The sequence below is a fragment of the Zonotrichia albicollis genome, chromosome W (genome assembly GCF_047830755.1).
Source record: "Zonotrichia albicollis isolate bZonAlb1 chromosome W, bZonAlb1.hap1, whole genome shotgun sequence".
NCBI classification, from domain to species: domain Eukaryota; kingdom Metazoa; phylum Chordata; class Aves; order Passeriformes; family Passerellidae; genus Zonotrichia; species Zonotrichia albicollis.
The window spans coordinates 26660217-26677407 of NC_133859.1; positions in this window are offsets into that span (position 1 = coordinate 26660217).

Consider the following 17191-nt stretch of genomic DNA (forward strand, 5'->3'; position numbering starts at 1 on the left):
CACATTCCTGCTCTGAGTGTGCCTCTCCCAGGCTCTGTGTCCCAGCACCCATTCCTGGGCGGACTGACCCTCTCTCCCTGGATCTGTGCCCAGCACCCATTCCAGGGGTGATTGTGCCTCTCAAGGTTCTGTTTCCCAGCACCCATTCCGGGACTGTCTGTGCCTCTGCCAGGCTCTGTGTCCCCGCACCCATTGCTGAGCCGACTATGCCTCGGCCAAGCTCTGTTTCCCAGCACCCATTCCTGGGCTCAGTGATTCTCACTCCCAGGCTCGGTGTCCCAGCACCAATTCCTGGGCTGACTCTTCCTCTCTGCCAGGCTCTGTGTCCAAGAACCCATTCCTGGGCTGACTGTGCCTCTCATCCCGGCTCTTTGTCCCACACCCCATTCCAGGGCAGTATGCGCCCCATTCAGGCTCTGTGTCCAAGCACCGATTCCTGGGCTGACTGTGCCTCTCTTCCTGGGTCTGTGTCCCACAATCCATTCCTGGGCTGACTGCGCCCCTTTCAGACCTTGTATCCCAGCACTCTTTTTTGTGCAGATTGTGCCTCTCTAGGCTCTGTTTCCCAGCACCCATTCCTGGGCTGAATGTACCTCTCTCCCAGGATTTGTTTCCCAGCCCCCATACCTGCTCTGACTGTGCCTCTGCCAGACTCTGTGTCTGAGAACCAATTCCTGAGGTCACTGTTCCTCACTTCCAGGCTCTGTGTCCCAGTGCCCATTCCTGGGATAACTCTTCCGCTCTGCAAGGCTCTGAGTCCATGATCCCATTCCTAGGCTGACTGTGCCCCGTCCCCAGGCTCTTTGTCCCAGCGCCCATTCAAGACCAGTATGTGCCCCGTTCAGGCTCTGTGTCCCAGGACCCATTCGTGGGCTGACTGTGCCTCTCTGCCAGGCTCTGTGTCCCAGCACCCATTCGTGCTCTGAGTGTGCCTCTCCCAGGCTCTGTGTCCCAGCAGCCATTCCTGGGCAGATTGTGCCTCTCTCCCTGGCTCTGTGCCTCAGCACCCATTCCAGGGCTGACTGTGCCTCTCTTCCAGGCTCTGTGTCTCAGCATCCACTCCTGGGCTCAGTGTTCCACTCTCTCAGTCTCAGTGTCCCAGCACCCATTCCTGGGCTGGCACTGCGTCTATGCCACGCTCTGCGTCCAAGCACCCATTCCTAGGCTTTCTGTGATTCTCTCCCACGCTATGTGTCCCAGCACCCATTCCTGTGCTGACTGTGCCTCTCTCCCAGGCTCTGTGTCCCAGCATCATTCTTTGCCTGACTGTGCCTCCCTCCATGGCTCTCTGTCCCAGCACCCATTCCTGGGCATACTCTGCTTCTCTCCCTGGCTCTGTGTCCCAGTACCCATTCCTTGGCCGACTGCGCAGCTTTCAGTCTTTGTGTCCAAGCGCCCATTCCTGGGCTGACTGTGCCTCTCTCCCAGGCTCTGTGTCCCAGCACACATTCCTTGGCTCAGTGTTCCTGTCTCCCAGGCTCGAAGTCCCAGCATACATTCCTGGGCTGACTGTGCCTCTCCAGGCTCTGTGTCCCAGTACTCGCTCCTGGGCTGACTGTGTTTCTGCCAGTCACTGTGTTTCAGCATCAATTCCTGGGCACGCTGTGCATCTCTAGGCTCTGTATCCCAGGACCCATTACTGGGCTGAATCTGCCTCTGCCTGGCTCTGTGTCCCAGCACTCATTCCTGGGCTGACTGTGGTTCTGCCAGCCTCTGTGTCCCAGAACACATTCTTGGGCTGACTGTGCTTTTCCAGTCGCTGTCTCCCTGCACTCACACCTGGTCTGACTGTGCCGCTCTCCCAGGCTCTGTGTCCCAGCACCCATTCCTGGGCTGACTGTGCCTCTCCAGACTCTGTGTCCCTGCACACATTCCTGAGCTGACTGTGCCTCTCCAGGCTCTGTGTCCCTCCACTCATTCCTGGGCTGACTGTGCCTCTATGCCAGGCTCTGTGTCCCAGCACCCATTCCTCGGCTGACAGTTCCTTTGCCAGGTACTGTTTAGCAGCACCCATTCCCTTTCTGACTGTGCCTCTCCGGACTTTGTGTCCCTGCTCCCAATTCTGACCTTTTTTGTGCCTCATATATGCACTGTGTCCCAGCACACATTCCTGGGCTGACTGTGCCGATCTCCAACGATCTGTGCCCCAGCACCCATTCTTGGGCTGACTGTGCCTCTCCCGGCTCTGAGACTCAGCACTCCTTCCTGTGCTGACTGTGCCTCTCCAGGCTCTGTGTCCCAGTACTCACTCCTGGGCTGACTGTGTTTCTGCCAGTCACTGTGTTTCAGCATCAATCCCTGGGCACGCTGTGCATCTCCAGGCTCTGTATCCCAGCACCCATTACTGGGCTGAATCTGCCTCTGCCTGGCTCTTTGTCCCAGCACTCATTCCTGGGCTGACTGTGGTTCTGCCAGCCTCTGTGTCCCAGAACACATTCTTGGGCTGACTGTGCCTCTATGCCAGGCTCTGTGTCCCAGCACCCATTCCTGGTCGTTCTTTCCCTCTCCAGGCTGTGTCCCAGCACCCATTCCTCGGCTGACAGTTCCTTTGCCAGGTACTGTTTAGCAGCACCCATTCCCTTTCTGACTGTGCCTCTCCGGACTTTGTGTCCCTGCTCCCAATTCTGACCTTTTTGTGCCTCATATATGCACTGTGTCCCAGCACACATTCCTGGGCTGACTGTGCCGATCTCCAACGATCTGTGTCCCAGCACCCATTCTTGGGCTGACTGTGCCTCTCCCGGCTCTGAGACTCAGCACTCCTTCCTGTGCTGACTGTGCCTCTCCAGGCTCTGTGTCCCAGTACTCACTCCTGGGCTGACTGTGTTTCTGCCAGTCACTGTGTTTCAGCATCAATTCCTGGGCACGCTGTGCATCTCCAGGCACTGTATCCCAGCACCCATTACTGGGCTGAATCTGCCTCTGCCTGGCTCTGTGTCCCAGCACCCATTCCTGGGCTGACTGTGGTTCTGCCAGCCTCTGTGTCCCAGAACACATTCTTGGGCTGACTGTGCTTTTCCAGTCGCTGTGTCCCTGCACTCACACCTGGTCTGACTGTGCCGCTCTCCAAGGCTCTGTGTCCCAGCACCCATTCCTGGGCTGACTGTGCCTCTCCAGACTGTGTGTCCCAGCACCCATTCCTGGGCGTTCTTTCCCTCTCCAGGCTGTGTCCCAGCACCCATTCCTCGGCTGACAGTTCCTTTGCCAGGTACTGTTTAGCAGCACCCATTCCCTTTCTGACTGTGCCTCTCCAGACTTTGTGTCCCTGCTCCCAATTCTGACCTTTTTGTGCCTCATATATGCACTGTGTCCCAGCACACATTCCTGGGCTGACTGTGCCGATCTCCAACGATCTGTGTCCCAGCACCCATTCTTGGGCTGACTGTGCCTCTCTCCCAGGCTCTGTGTCCCATCACCCATTCCTGGACTCAGTTTTCCTCTCTCCCAGGCTCTCTGTCCCAGCCCTCATTCCTGGGCTGACTGTGCTTCTCTCCCTGGACCTGTGTCCCATAACCCGTTCCTGCGCTGACTGCGCCTCTTCAGGCTTTGTGTCCCAGCACCCATTCCTGGGCAGATTGTGCCTCTCTAGGTCCTGTGTGCGAGCACCCATTCCGGAGCTGACTGTGCCTCTCTTCCAAGCTCTGTGTCCAATCACCCATTCCTGTGCTCAGTGTTCCTCTCTACCAGGCTCTTTGTCCAGGCACCCTTTCGTGGGCTGACTGTGCCTCTCTCCCAGGCTCTGTGTCCCAGCACCCATTCGTGCTCTGCGTGTGCCTCTCCCAGGCTCTGTGCCCCAGCAGCAATTCCTGGGCAGATTGTGCCTCTCTCCTTGGCTCTGTGTCTCAGCACCCTTTCGTGGGCTGACTGTGCCTCTCTCCCAGGCTCTGTGTCCCAGCAGCCATTCCTGAACAGATTGTGCCTCTCACCCAGGCTCTGTGTCCCAGCACCCATTCCTGGGCTCTCTGTCCCAGTCCACATTCCGAGGCTGACTGTGCTTCTCTCCCTGGATCTCTGTCCCATCACCCATTCCTGTGCTGACTGTGCCTCTCTCCCAGGCTCTGTGTCCCAGCATCATTCTTTGCCTGACTGTGCCTCCCTCCCTGGCTCTGTGTCCCAGCACCCATTCCTTGGCTGACTGCGCAGCTTTCGGTCTTTGTGTCCCAGCGCCCATTCCTGGGCTGATTGTGCCTCTCTAGCCTCTGTGTGCCAGCACCCATTCCGGGCTGACTGTGCCTCTCTCCCAGGCTCTTTGTCCCAGCACCCATTCCTGGGCTCAGTGTTCCTCTCTCTCCCGCAGGCTCTATGTCCCAGCATACATTCCTGGGCTGACTGTGCCTCTCTCCCAGGCTCTGTGTCCCAGGACCCATTCCTGGGCTGAGTGTTCCTCTCTCCCACGCTCTCTGTCCCAGCACACATTCCTGGGCTCAGTGTTCCACTCTCTCAGTCTCAGTGTCCCAGCACCCATTCCTGGGCTGACACTGCGTCTATGTCACGCTCTGCGTCCAAGCACCCATTCCTAGGCTTTCTGTGATTCTCTCCCACGCTATGTGTCCCAGCACCCATTCCTGTGCTGACTGTGCCTCTCTCCCTGGCTCTATGTCCTAGCACCCATTCATAATATGACTGTGCCTCTCTCCCAGGCTCTGTGTCCCAGCATCATTCTTTGCCTGACTGTGCCTCCCTCCATGGCTCTCTGTCCCAGCACCCATTCCTGGGCATACTCTGCTTCTCTCCCTGGCTCTGTGTCCCAGCACCCATTCCTTGGCCGACTGCGCAGCTTTCAGTCTTTGTGTCCAAGCGCCCATTCCTGGGCTGACTGTGCCTCTCTCCCAGGCTCTGTGTCCCAGCACCCATTCCTTGGCTCAGTGTTCCTGTCTCCCAGGCTCGAAGTCCCAGCATACATTCCTGGGCTGACTGTGCCTCTCCAGGCTCTGTGTCCCAGTACTCGCTCCTGGGCTGATTGTGTTTCTGCCAGTCACTGTGTCTCAGCATCAATTCCTGGGCACGCTGTGCATCTCCAGGCACTGTATCCCAGGACCCATTTCTGGGCTGAATCTGCCTCTGCCTGGCTCTGTGTCCCAGCACTCATTCCTGGGCTGACTGTGGTTCTGCCAGCCTCTGTGTCCCAGAACACATTCTTGGGCTGACTGTGCTTTTCCAGTCGCTGTGTGCCTGCACTCACACCTGGTCTGACTGTGCCGCTCTCCCAGGCTCTGTGTCCCAGCACCCATTCCTGGGCTGACTGTGCCTCTCCAGACTCTGTGTCCCAGCACCCATTCCTGGGCGTTCTTTCCCTCTCCAGGCTGTGTCCCAGCACCCATTCCTCGGCTGACAGTTCCTTTGCCAGGTACTGTTTAGCAGCACCCATTCCCTTTCTGACCGTGCCTCTCCAGACTTTGTGTCCCTGCTCCCAATTCTGACCTTTTTGTGCCTCATATATGCACTGTGTCCCAGCACACATTCCTGGGCTGACTGTGCCGATCTCCAACGATGTGTGTCCCAGCACCCATTCTTGGGCTGACTGTGCCTCTCCCGGCTCTGAGACTCAGCACTCCTTCCTGTGCTGACTGTGCCTCTCCAGGCTCTTTGTCCCAGTACTCACTCCTGGGCTGACTGTGTTTCTGCCAGTCACTGTGTTTCAGCATAAATTCCTGGGCACGCTGTGCGTCTCCAGGCTCTGTATCCCAGCACCCATTACTGGGCTGAATCTGCCTCTGCCTGGCTCTGTGTCCCAGCACCCATTCCTGAGCAGACTGTGCTTCTCCAGGCTCTGTGTCCCAGCACCCATTCCTGGGCTGACTGTGCGTCTTCTGGGCACTGATCCCAGCACCCATTCCAGGGCTGACCGCGCCCCCTTCAGGCTCTGTGTTTCAGCACATATTACTGGGCCTACTGTCCCTCTCCATGCTCTGTGTCCCAGTACCCATTCCTGAGATTACTGCGCCCCCACAGGCTCTGTGTTCCAGCGCCCATTGCTGGGGTGACTGTGCCTCTCTGCCAGGCTCCTTGTCCCAGCACCCACTCCTGGGCTGACTGTGCCTCTCAAGGCTCTGTGTCCCATAACTCATTCCTGGGCTTACTTTGCTTCTCCAGGTTCTCTGACCCATCACCCATTCCTGAGCTGACTCTGGCTCTATTAAAGGCTGTGTGTCCCAGAACCCATTCCTGGGCTGACTGTGCCTCTCCAGGCTCTGTGTCCCAGCACACATTCCTGAGCAGACTGTGCTTCTGCCAGGCTCTGTGTCCCAGAACCCATTCCTGGGTTGACTGTGCCTCTCCAGGCCCCATGTCCCAGCACTCATTCCTGAGCGGACCCTGCCTCTATGCCACGCGCTGTGACCCAGCACCCATTCCTAGGCTGACTGTGCCTCTCTCCCAAGCTCTGTCTCCTAGCTCCCATTCCTGGGCTGACTCGTCCTCTGCCATCCTCTTTTGCCCAGCACCCAATCCTGAGCCTACTGTGCCTCTCTCCCAGGCTCTGTGTCCCAGCACCCGTTCTTGGGCTGACTGTTCCTTTCCATGCTCAATGTACCAGCACCCATTCCTGGGTAGACTGTGCCTGTCCAGGCTCTGTGTCCCAGCACTCATTCCTTGGCTGACTGTGCCTCTCCAGACTTTGTGTCCCTGCTCCCAATTCTGACCTTTTTGTGCCTCATATATGCACTGTGTCCCAGCACACATTCCTGGGCTGACTGTGCCGATCTCCAACGATCTGTGTCCCAGCACCCATTCTTGGGCTGACTGTGCCTCGCTCCCTGGCTTTGTGTCCCAGCACCCATTCCCGGGATGACTGTGTCTCTCTCCCTGGATCGGCGTCCAGCACCCATTCCTGGGCTGGCTGCGCGCCCTTCAGGCTTTGTGTCCCAGCACCCATTCCTGGGCAGATTGTGCCTCTCTCCCTGGGTCTGTGTCTCAGCACTCATTCCTGGGCTGACTGTGCCTCTCTCCCAGGCTCTGTGTCTCAGCATCCACTCCTGGGCTCAGTGTTCCTCTCTCTCAGGCTCTGCGCCCAAGCACCCATTCCTGGGCAGATTGTGCCTCTCTCCCAGGCTCTGTGTCTCAGCACCCATTCCTGGGCTGACTGTGCCTCTCTCCCAGGCTCTGTGTCTCAGCATCCACTCCTGGGCTCAGTGTTCCTCTCTCTCAGGCTCTGCGTCCAAGCACCCATTCCTGGGCTGACTGTGCCTCTCTCCCAGGCTCTGTGTCCCAGCACCCATTCCTGGACTCAGTTTTCCTCTCTCCCAGGCTCTCTGTCCCAGCCCTCATTCCTGGGCTGACTGTGCTTCTCTCCCTGGACCTGTGTCCCATAACCCGTTCCTGCGCTGACTGCGCCTCTTCAGGCTTTGTGTCCCAGCACCCATTCCTGGGCAGATTGTGCCTCTCTAGGTCCTGTGTGCGAGCACCCATTCCGGAGCTGACTGTGCCTCTCTTCCAAGCTCTGTGTCCAATCACCCATTCCTGTGCTCAGTGTTCCTCTCTACCAGGCTCTTTGTCCAGGCACCCTTTCGTGGGCTGACTGTGCCTCTCTCCCAGGCTCTGTGTCCCAGCACCCATTCGTGCTCTGCGTGTGCCTCTCCCAGGCTCTGTGCCCCAGCAGCAATTCCTGGGCAGATTGTGCCTCTCTCCTTGGCTCTGTGTCTCAGCACCCTTTCGTGGGCTGACTGTGCCTCTCTCCCAGGCTCTGTGTCCCAGCAGCCATTCCTGAACAGATTGTGCCTCTCACCCAGGCTCTGTGTCCCAGCACCCATTCCTGGGCTCTCTGTCCCAGTCCACATTCCGAGGCTGACTGTGCTTCTCTCCCTGGATCTCTGTCCCATCACCCATTCCTGTGCTGACTGTGCCTCTCTCCCAGGCTCTGTGTCCCAGCATCATTCTTTGCCTGACTGTGCCTCCCTCCCTGGCTCTGTGTCCCAGCACCCATTCCTTGGCTGACTGCGCAGCTTTCGGTCTTTGTGTCCCAGCGCCCATTCCTGGGCTGATTGTGCCTCTCTAGCCTCTGTGTGCCAGCACCCATTCCGGGCTGACTGTGCCTCTCTCCCAGGCTCTTTGTCCCAGCACCCATTCCTGGGCTCAGTGTTCCTCTCTCTCCCGCAGGCTCTATGTCCCAGCATACATTCCTGGGCTGACTGTGCCTCTCTCCCAGGCTCTGTGTCCCAGGACCCATTCCTGGGCTGAGTGTTCCTCTCTCCCACGCTCTCTGTCCCAGCACACATTCCTGGGCTCAGTGTTCCACTCTCTCAGTCTCAGTGTCCCAGCACCCATTCCTGGGCTGACACTGCGTCTATGTCACGCTCTGCGTCCAAGCACCCATTCCTAGGCTTTCTGTGATTCTCTCCCACGCTATGTGTCCCAGCACCCATTCCTGTGCTGACTGTGCCTCTCTCCCTGGCTCTATGTCCTAGCACCCATTCATAATATGACTGTGCCTCTCTCCCAGGCTCTGTGTCCCAGCATCATTCTTTGCCTGACTGTGCCTCCCTCCATGGCTCTCTGTCCCAGCACCCATTCCTGGGCATACTCTGCTTCTCTCCCTGGCTCTGTGTCCCAGCACCCATTCCTTGGCCGACTGCGCAGCTTTCAGTCTTTGTGTCCAAGCGCCCATTCCTGGGCTGACTGTGCCTCTCTCCCAGGCTCTGTGTCCCAGCACCCATTCCTTGGCTCAGTGTTCCTGTCTCCCAGGCTCGAAGTCCCAGCATACATTCCTGGGCTGACTGTGCCTCTCCAGGCTCTGTGTCCCAGTACACGCTCCTGGGCTGATTGTGTTTCTGCCAGTCACTGTGTTTCAGCACCAATTCCTGGGCACGCTGTGCATCTCTAGGCTCTGTATCCCAGGACCCATTTCTGGGCTGAATCTGCCTCTGCCTGGCTCTGTGTCCCAGCACTCATTCCTGGGCTGACTGTGGTTCTGCCAGCCTCTGTGTCCCAGAACACATTCTTGGGCTGACTGTGCTTTTCCAGTCGCTGTCTCCCTGCACTCACACCTGGTCTGACTGTGCCGCTCTCCCAGGCTCTGTGTCCCAGCACCCATTCCTGGGCTGACTGTGCCTCTCCAGACTCTGTGTCCCTGCACACATTCCTGAGCTGACTGTGCCTCTCCAGGCTCTGTGTCCCTCCACTCATTCCTGGGCTGACTGTGCCTCTATGCCAGGCTCTGTGTCCCTCCACTCATTCCTGGTCGTTCTTTCCCTCTCCAGGCTGTGTCCCAGCACCCATTCCTCGGCTGACAGTTCCTTTGCCAGGTACTGTTTAGCAGCACCCATTCCCTTTCTGACTGTGCCTCTCCGGACTTTGTGTCCCTGCTCCCAATTCTGACCTTTTTGTGCCTCATATATGCACTGTGTCCCAGCACACATTCTTGGGCTGACTGTGCCGATCTCCAACGATCTGTGCCCCAGCACCCATTCTTGGGCTGACTGTGCCTCTCCCGGCTCTGAGACTCAGCACTCCTTCCTGTGCTGACTGTGCCTCTCCAGGCTCTGTGTCCCAGTACTCACTCCTGGGCTGACTGTGTTTCTGCCAGTCACTGTGTTTCAGCATCAATCCCTGGGCACGCTGTGCATCTCCAGGCTCTGTATCCCAGCACCCATTACTGGGCTGAATCTGCCTCTGCCTGGCTCTTTGTCACAGCACTCATTCCTGGGCTGACTGTGGTTCTGCCAGCCTCTGTGTCCCAGAACACATTCTTGGGCTGACTGTGCCTCTATGCCAGTCTCTGTGTCCCAGCACCCATTCCTGGTCGTTCTTTCCCTCTCCAGGCTGTGTCCCAGCACCCATTCCTCGGCTGACAGTTCCTTTGCCAGGTACTGTTTAGCAGCACCCATTCCCTTTCTGACTGTGCCTCTCCGGACTTTGTGTCCCTGCTCCCAATTCTGACCTTTTTGTGCCTCATATATGCACTGTGTCCCAGCACACATTCCTGGGCTGACTGTGCCGATCTCCAACGATCTGTGTCCCAGCACCCATTCTTGGGCTGACTGTGCCTCTCCCGGCTCTGAGACTCAGCACTCCTTCCTGTGCTGACTGTGCCTCTCCAGGCTCTGTGTCCCAGTACTCACTCCTGGGCTGACTGTGTTTCTGCCAGTCACTGTGTCTCAGCATCAATTCCTGGGCACGCTGTGCATCTCCAGGCACTGTATCCCAGCACCCATTACTGGGCTGAATCTGCCTCTGCCTGGCTCTGTGTCCCAGCACTCATTCCTGGGCTGACTGTGGTTCTGCCAGCCTCTGTGTCCCAGAACACATTCTTGGGCTGACTGTGCTTTTCCAGTCGCTGTGTGCCTGCACTCACACCTGGTCTGACTGTGCCGCTCTCCCAGGCTCTGTGTCCCAGCACCCATTCCTGGGCTGACTGTGCCTCTCCAGACTGTGTGTCCCAGCACCCATTCCTGGGCGTTCTTTCCCTCTCCAGGCTGTGTCCCAGCACCCATTCCTCGGCTGACAGTTCCTTTGCCAGGTACTGTTTAGCAGCACCCATTCCCTTTCTGACCGTGCCTCTCCAGACTTTGTGTCCCTGCTCCCAATTCTGACCTTTTTGTGCCTCATATATGCACTGTGTCCCAGCACACATTCCTGGGCTGACTGTGCCGATCTCCAACGATGTGTGTCCCAGCACCCATTCTTGGGCTGACTGTGCCTCTCCCGGCTCTGAGTCTCAGCACTCCTTCCTGTGCTGACTGTGCCTCTCCAGGCTCTTTGTCCCAGTACTCACTCCTGGGCTGACTGTGTTTCTGCCAGTCACTGTGTTTCAGCATAAATTCCTGGGCACGCTGTGCGTCTCCAGGCTCTGTATCCCAGCACCCATTACTGGGCTGAATCTGCCTCTGCCTGGCTCTGTGTCCCAGCACCCATTCCTGAGCAGACTGTGCTTCTCCAGGCTCTGTGTCCCAGCACCCATTCCTGGGCTGACTGTGCGTCTTCTGGGCACTGATCCCAGCACCCATTCCAGGGCTGACCGCGCCCCCTTCAGGCTCTGTGTTTCAGCACATATTACTGGGCCTACTGTCCCTCTCCATGCTCTGTGTCCCAGTACCCATTCCTGAGATTACTGCGCCCCCACAGGCTCTGTGTTCCAGCGCCCATTGCTGGGGTGACTGTGCCTCTCTGCCAGGCTCCTTGTCCCAGCACCCACTCCTGGGCTGACTGTGCCTCTCAAGGCTCGGCTTCCCATAACTCATTCCTGGGCTTACTTTGCTTCTCCAGGTTCTCTGACCCATCACCCATTCCTGAGCTGACTCTGGCTCTATTAAAGGCTGTGTGTCCCAGAACCCATTCCTGGGCTGACTGTGCCTCTCCAGGCTCTGTGTCCCAGCACACATTCCTGAGCAGACTGTGCTTCTGCCAGGCTCTGTGTCCCAGAACCCATTCCTGGGTTGACTGTGCCTCTCCAGGCCCCATGTCCCAGCACTCATTCCTGAGCGGACCCTGCCTCTATGCCACGCGCTGTGACCCAGCACCCATTCCTAGGCTGACTGTGCCTCTCTCCCAAGCTCTGTCTCCTAGCTCCCATTCCTGGGCTGACTCGTCCTCTGCCATCCTCTTTTGCCCAGCACCCAATCCTGAGCCTACTGTGCCTCTCTCCCAGGCTCTGTGTCCCAGCACCCGTTCTTGGGCTGACTGTTCCTTTCCATGCTCAATGTACCAGCACCCATTCCTGGGTAGACTGTGCCTGTCCAGGCTCTGTGTCCCAGCACTCATTCCTTGGCTGACTGTGCCTCTCCAGACTTTGTGTCCCTGCTCCCAATTCTGACCTTTTTGTGCCTCATATATGCACTGTGTCCCAGCACACATTCCTGGGCTGACTGTGCCGATCTCCAACGATCTGTGTCCCAGCACCCATTCTTGGGCTGACTGTGCCTCGCTCCCTGGCTTTGTGTCCCAGCACCCATTCCCGGGATGACTGTGTCTCTCTCCCTGGATCGGCGTCCAGCACCCATTCCTGGGCTGACTGTGCCTCTCTCCCAGGCTCTGTGTCCCAGCACCCATTCCTGGACTCAGTTTTCCTCTCTCCCAGGCTCTCTGTCCCAGCCCTCATTCCTGGGCTGACTGTGCTTCTCTCCCTGGACCTGTGTCCCATAACCCGTTCCTGCGCTGACTGCGCCTCTTCAGGCTTTGTGTCCCAGCACCCATTCCTGGGCAGATTGTGCCTCTCTAGGTCCTGTGTGCGAGCACCCATTCCGGAGCTGACTGTGCCTCTCTTCCAAGCTCTGTGTCCAATCACCCATTCCTGTGCTCAGTGTTCCTCTCTACCAGGCTCTTTGTCCAGGCACCCTTTCGTGGGCTGACTGTGCCTCTCTCCCAGGCTCTGTGTCCCAGCACCCATTCGTGCTCTGCGTGTGCCTCTCCCAGGCTCTGTGCCCCAGCAGCAATTCCTGGGCAGATTGTGCCTCTCTCCTTGGCTCTGTGTCTCAGCACCCTTTCGTGGGCTGACTGTGCCTCTCTCCCAGGCTCTGTGTCCCAGCAGCCATTCCTGAACAGATTGTGCCTCTCACCCAGGCTCTGTGTCCCAGCACCCATTCCTGGGCTCTCTGTCCCAGTCCACATTCCGAGGCTGACTGTGCTTCTCTCCCTGGATCTCTGTCCCATCACCCATTCCTGTGCTGACTGTGCCTCTCTCCCAGGCTCTGTGTCCCAGCATCATTCTTTGCCTGACTGTGCCTCCCTCCCTGGCTCTGTGTCCCAGCACCCATTCCTTGGCTGACTGCGCAGCTTTCGGTCTTTGTGTCCCAGCGCCCATTCCTGGGCTGATTGTGCCTCTCTAGCCTCTGTGTGCCAGCACCCATTCCGGGCTGACTGTGCCTCTCTCCCAGGCTCTTTGTCCCAGCACCCATTCCTGGGCTCAGTGTTCCTCTCTCTCCCGCAGGCTCTATGTCCCAGCATACATTCCTGGGCTGACTGTGCCTCTCTCCCAGGCTCTGTGTCCCAGGACCCATTCCTGGGCTGACTGTGCCTCTCTCCCAGGCTCTGTGTCTCAGCATCCACTCCTGGGCTCAGTGTTCCTCTCTCTCAGGCTCTGCGTCCAAGCACCCATTCCTGGGCTGACTGTGCCTCTCTCCCAGGCTCTGTGTCCCAGCACCCATTCCTGGACTCAGTTTTCCTCTCTCCCAGGCTCTCTGTCCCAGCCCTCATTCCTGGGCTGACTGTGCTTCTCTCCCTGGACCTGTGTCCCATAACCCGTTCCTGCGCTGACTGCGCCTCTTCAGGCTTTGTGTCCCAGCACCCATTCCTGGGCAGATTGTGCCTCTCTAGGTCCTGTGTGCGAGCACCCATTCCGGAGCTGACTGTGCCTCTCTTCCAAGCTCTGTGTCCAATCACCCATTCCTGTGCTCAGTGTTCCTCTCTACCAGGCTCTTTGTCCAGGCACCCTTTCGTGGGCTGACTGTGCCTCTCTCCCAGGCTCTGTGTCCCAGCACCCATTCGTGCTCTGCGTGTGCCTCTCCCAGGCTCTGTGCCCCAGCAGCAATTCCTGGGCAGATTGTGCCTCTCTCCTTGGCTCTGTGTCTCAGCACCCTTTCGTGGGCTGACTGTGCCTCTCTCCCAGGCTCTGTGTCCCAGCAGCCATTCCTGAACAGATTGTGCCTCTCACCCAGGCTCTGTGTCCCAGCACCCATTCCTGGGCTCTCTGTCCCAGTCCACATTCCGAGGCTGACTGTGCTTCTCTCCCTGGATCTCTGTCCCATCACCCATTCCTGTGCTGACTGTGCCTCTCTCCCAGGCTCTGTGTCCCAGCATCATTCTTTGCCTGACTGTGCCTCCCTCCCTGGCTCTGTGTCCCAGCACCCATTCCTTGGCTGACTGCGCAGCTTTCGGTCTTTGTGTCCCAGCGCCCATTCCTGGGCTGATTGTGCCTCTCTAGCCTCTGTGTGCCAGCACCCATTCCGGGCTGACTGTGCCTCTCTCCCAGGCTCTTTGTCCCAGCACCCATTCCTGGGCTCAGTGTTCCTCTCTCTCCCGCAGGCTCTATGTCCCAGCATACATTCCTGGGCTGACTGTGCCTCTCTCCCAGGCTCTGTGTCCCAGGACCCATTCCTGGGCTGAGTGTTCCTCTCTCCCACACTCTCTCTGTCCCAGCACACATTCCTGGGCTCAGTGTTCCACTCTCTCAGTCTCAGTGTCCCAGCACCCATTCCTGGGCTGACACTGCGTCTATGTCACGCTCTGCGTCCAAGCACCCATTCCTAGGCTTTCTGTGATTCTCTCCCACGCTATGTGTCCCAGCACCCATTCCTGTGCTGACTGTGCCTCTCTCCCTGGCTCTATGTCCTAGCACCCATTCATAATATGACTGTGCCTCTCTCCCAGGCTCTGTGTCCCAGCATCATTCTTTGCCTGACTGTGCCTCCCTCCATGGCTCTCTGTCCCAGCACCCATTCCTGGGCATACTCTGCTTCTCTCCCTGGCTCTGTGTCCCAGCACCCATTCCTTGGCCGACTGCGCAGCTTTCAGTCTTTGTGTCCAAGCGCCCATTCCTGGGCTGACTGTGCCTCTCTCCCAGGCTCTGTGTCCCAGCACCCATTCCTTGGCTCAGTGTTCCTGTCTCCCAGGCTCGAAGTCCCAGCATACATTCCTGGGCTGACTGTGCCTCTCCAGGCTCTGTGTCCCAGTACTCGCTCCTGGGCTGATTGTGTTTCTGCCAGTCACTGTGTTTCAGCATCAATTCCTGGGCACGCTGTGCATCTCTAGGCTCTGTATCCCAGGACCCATTTCTGGGCTGAATCTGCCTCTGCCTGGCTCTGTGTCCCAGCACTCATTCCTGGGCTGACTGTGGTTCTGCCAGCCTCTGTGTCCCAGAACACATTCTTGGGCTGACTGTGCTTTTCCAGTCGCTGTGTGCCTGCACTCACACCTGGTCTGACTGTGCCGCTCTCCCAGGCTCTGTGTCCCAGCACCCATTCCTGGGCTGACTGTGCCTCTCCAGACTCTGTGTCCCTGCACACATTCCTGAGCTGACTGTGCCTCTCCAGGCTCTGTGTCCCTCCACTCATTCCTGGGCTGACTGTGCCTCTATGCCAGGCTCTGTGTCCCTCCACTCATTCCTGGTCGTTCTTTCCCTCTCCAGGCTGTGTCCCAGCACCCATTCCTCGGCTGACAGTTCCTTTGCCAGGTACTGTTTAGCAGCACCCATTCCCTTTCTGACTGTGCCTCTCCGGACTTTGTGTCCCTGCTCCCAATTCTGACCTTTTTGTGCCTCATATATGCACTGTGTCCCAGCACACATTCCTGGGCTGACTGTGCCGATCTCCAACGATCTGTGCCCCAGCACCCATTCTTGGGCTGACTGTGCCTCTCCCGGCTCTGAGACTCAGCACTCCTTCCTGTGCTGACTGTGCCTCTCCAGGCTCTGTGTCCCAGTACTCACTCCTGGGCTGACTGTGTTTCTGCCAGTCACTGTGTTTCAGCATCAATCCCTGGGCACGCTGTGCATCTCCAGGCTCTGTATCCCAGCACCCATTACTGGGCTGAATCTGCCTCTGCCTGGCTCTTTGTCACAGCACTCATTCCTGGGCTGACTGTGGTTCTGCCAGCCTCTGTGTCCCAGAACACATTCTTGGGCTGACTGTGCCTCTATGCCAGGCTCTGTGTCCCAGCACCCATTCCTGGTCGTTCTTTCCCTCTCCAGGCTGTGTCCCAGCACCCATTCCTCGGCTGACAGTTCCTTTGCCAGGTACTGTTTAGCAGCACCCATTCCCTTTCTGACTGTGCCTCTCCGGACTTTGTGTCCCTGCTCCCAATTCTGACCTTTTTGTGCCTCATATATGCACTGTGTCCCAGCACACATTCCTGGGCTGACTGTGCCGATCTCCAACGATCTGTGTCCCAGCACCCATTCTTGGGCTGACTGTGCCTCTCCCGGCTCTGAGACTCAGCACTCCTTCCTGTGCTGACTGTGCCTCTCCAGGCTCTGTGTCCCAGTACTCACTCCTGGGCTGACTGTGTTTCTGCCAGTCACTGTGTCTCAGCATCAATTCCTGGGCACGCTGTGCATCTCCAGGCACTGTATCCCAGCACCCATTACTGGGCTGAATCTGCCTCTGCCTGGCTCTGTGTCCCAGCACTCATTCCTGGGCTGACTGTGGTTCTGCCAGCCTCTGTGTCCCAGAACACATTCTTGGGCTGACTGTGCTTTTCCAGTCGCTGTGTGCCTGCACTCACACCTGGTCTGACTGTGCCGCTCTCCCAGGCTCTGTGTCCCAGCACCCATTCCTGGGCTGACTGTGCCTCTCCAGACTATGTGTCCCAGCACCCATTCCTGGGCGTTCTTTCCCTCTCCAGGCTGTGTCCCAGCACCCATTCCTCGGCTGACAGTTCCTTTGCCAGGTACTGTTTAGCAGCACCCATTCCCTTTCTGACCGTGCCTCTCCAGACTTTGTGTCCCTGCTCCCAATTCTGACCTTTTTGTGCCTCATATATGCACTGTGTCCCAGCACACATTCCTGGGCTGACTGTGCCGATCTCCAACGATGTGTGTCCCAGCACCCATTCTTGGGCTGACTGTGCCTCTCCCGGCTCTGAGACTCAGCACTCCTTCCTGTGCTGACTGTGCCTCTCCAGGCTCTTTGTCCCAGTACTCACTCCTGGGCTGACTGTGTTTCTGCCAGTCACTGTGTTTCAGCATCAATTCCTGGGCACGCTGTGCGTCTCCAGGCTCTGTATCCCAGCACCCATTACTGGGCTGAATCTGCCTCTGCCTGGCTCTGTGTCCCAGCACCCATTCCTGAGCAGACTGTGCTTCTCCAGGCTCTGTGTCCCAGCACCCATTCCTGGGCTGACTGTGCGTTTTCTGGGCACTGATCCCAGCACCCATTCCAGGGCTGACCGCGCCCCCTTCAGGCTCTGTGTTTCAGCACATATTACTGGGCCTACTGTCCCTCTCCATGCTCTGTGTCCCAGTACCCATTCCTGAGATTACTGCGCCCCCACAGGCTCTGTGTTGCAGCGCCCATTGCCAGGGTGACTCTGCCTCTCTGCCAGGCTCCTTGTCCCAGCACCCACTCCTGGGCTGACTGTGCCTCTCAAGGCTCTGTGTCCCATAACTCATTCCTGGGCTTACTTTGCTTCTCCAGGTTCTCTGACCCATCACCCATTCCTGAGCTGACTCTGGCTCTATTAAAGGCTGTGTGTCCCAGAACCCATTCCTGGGCTGACTGTGCCTCTCCAGGCTCTGTGTCCCAGCACACATTCCTGAGCAGACTGT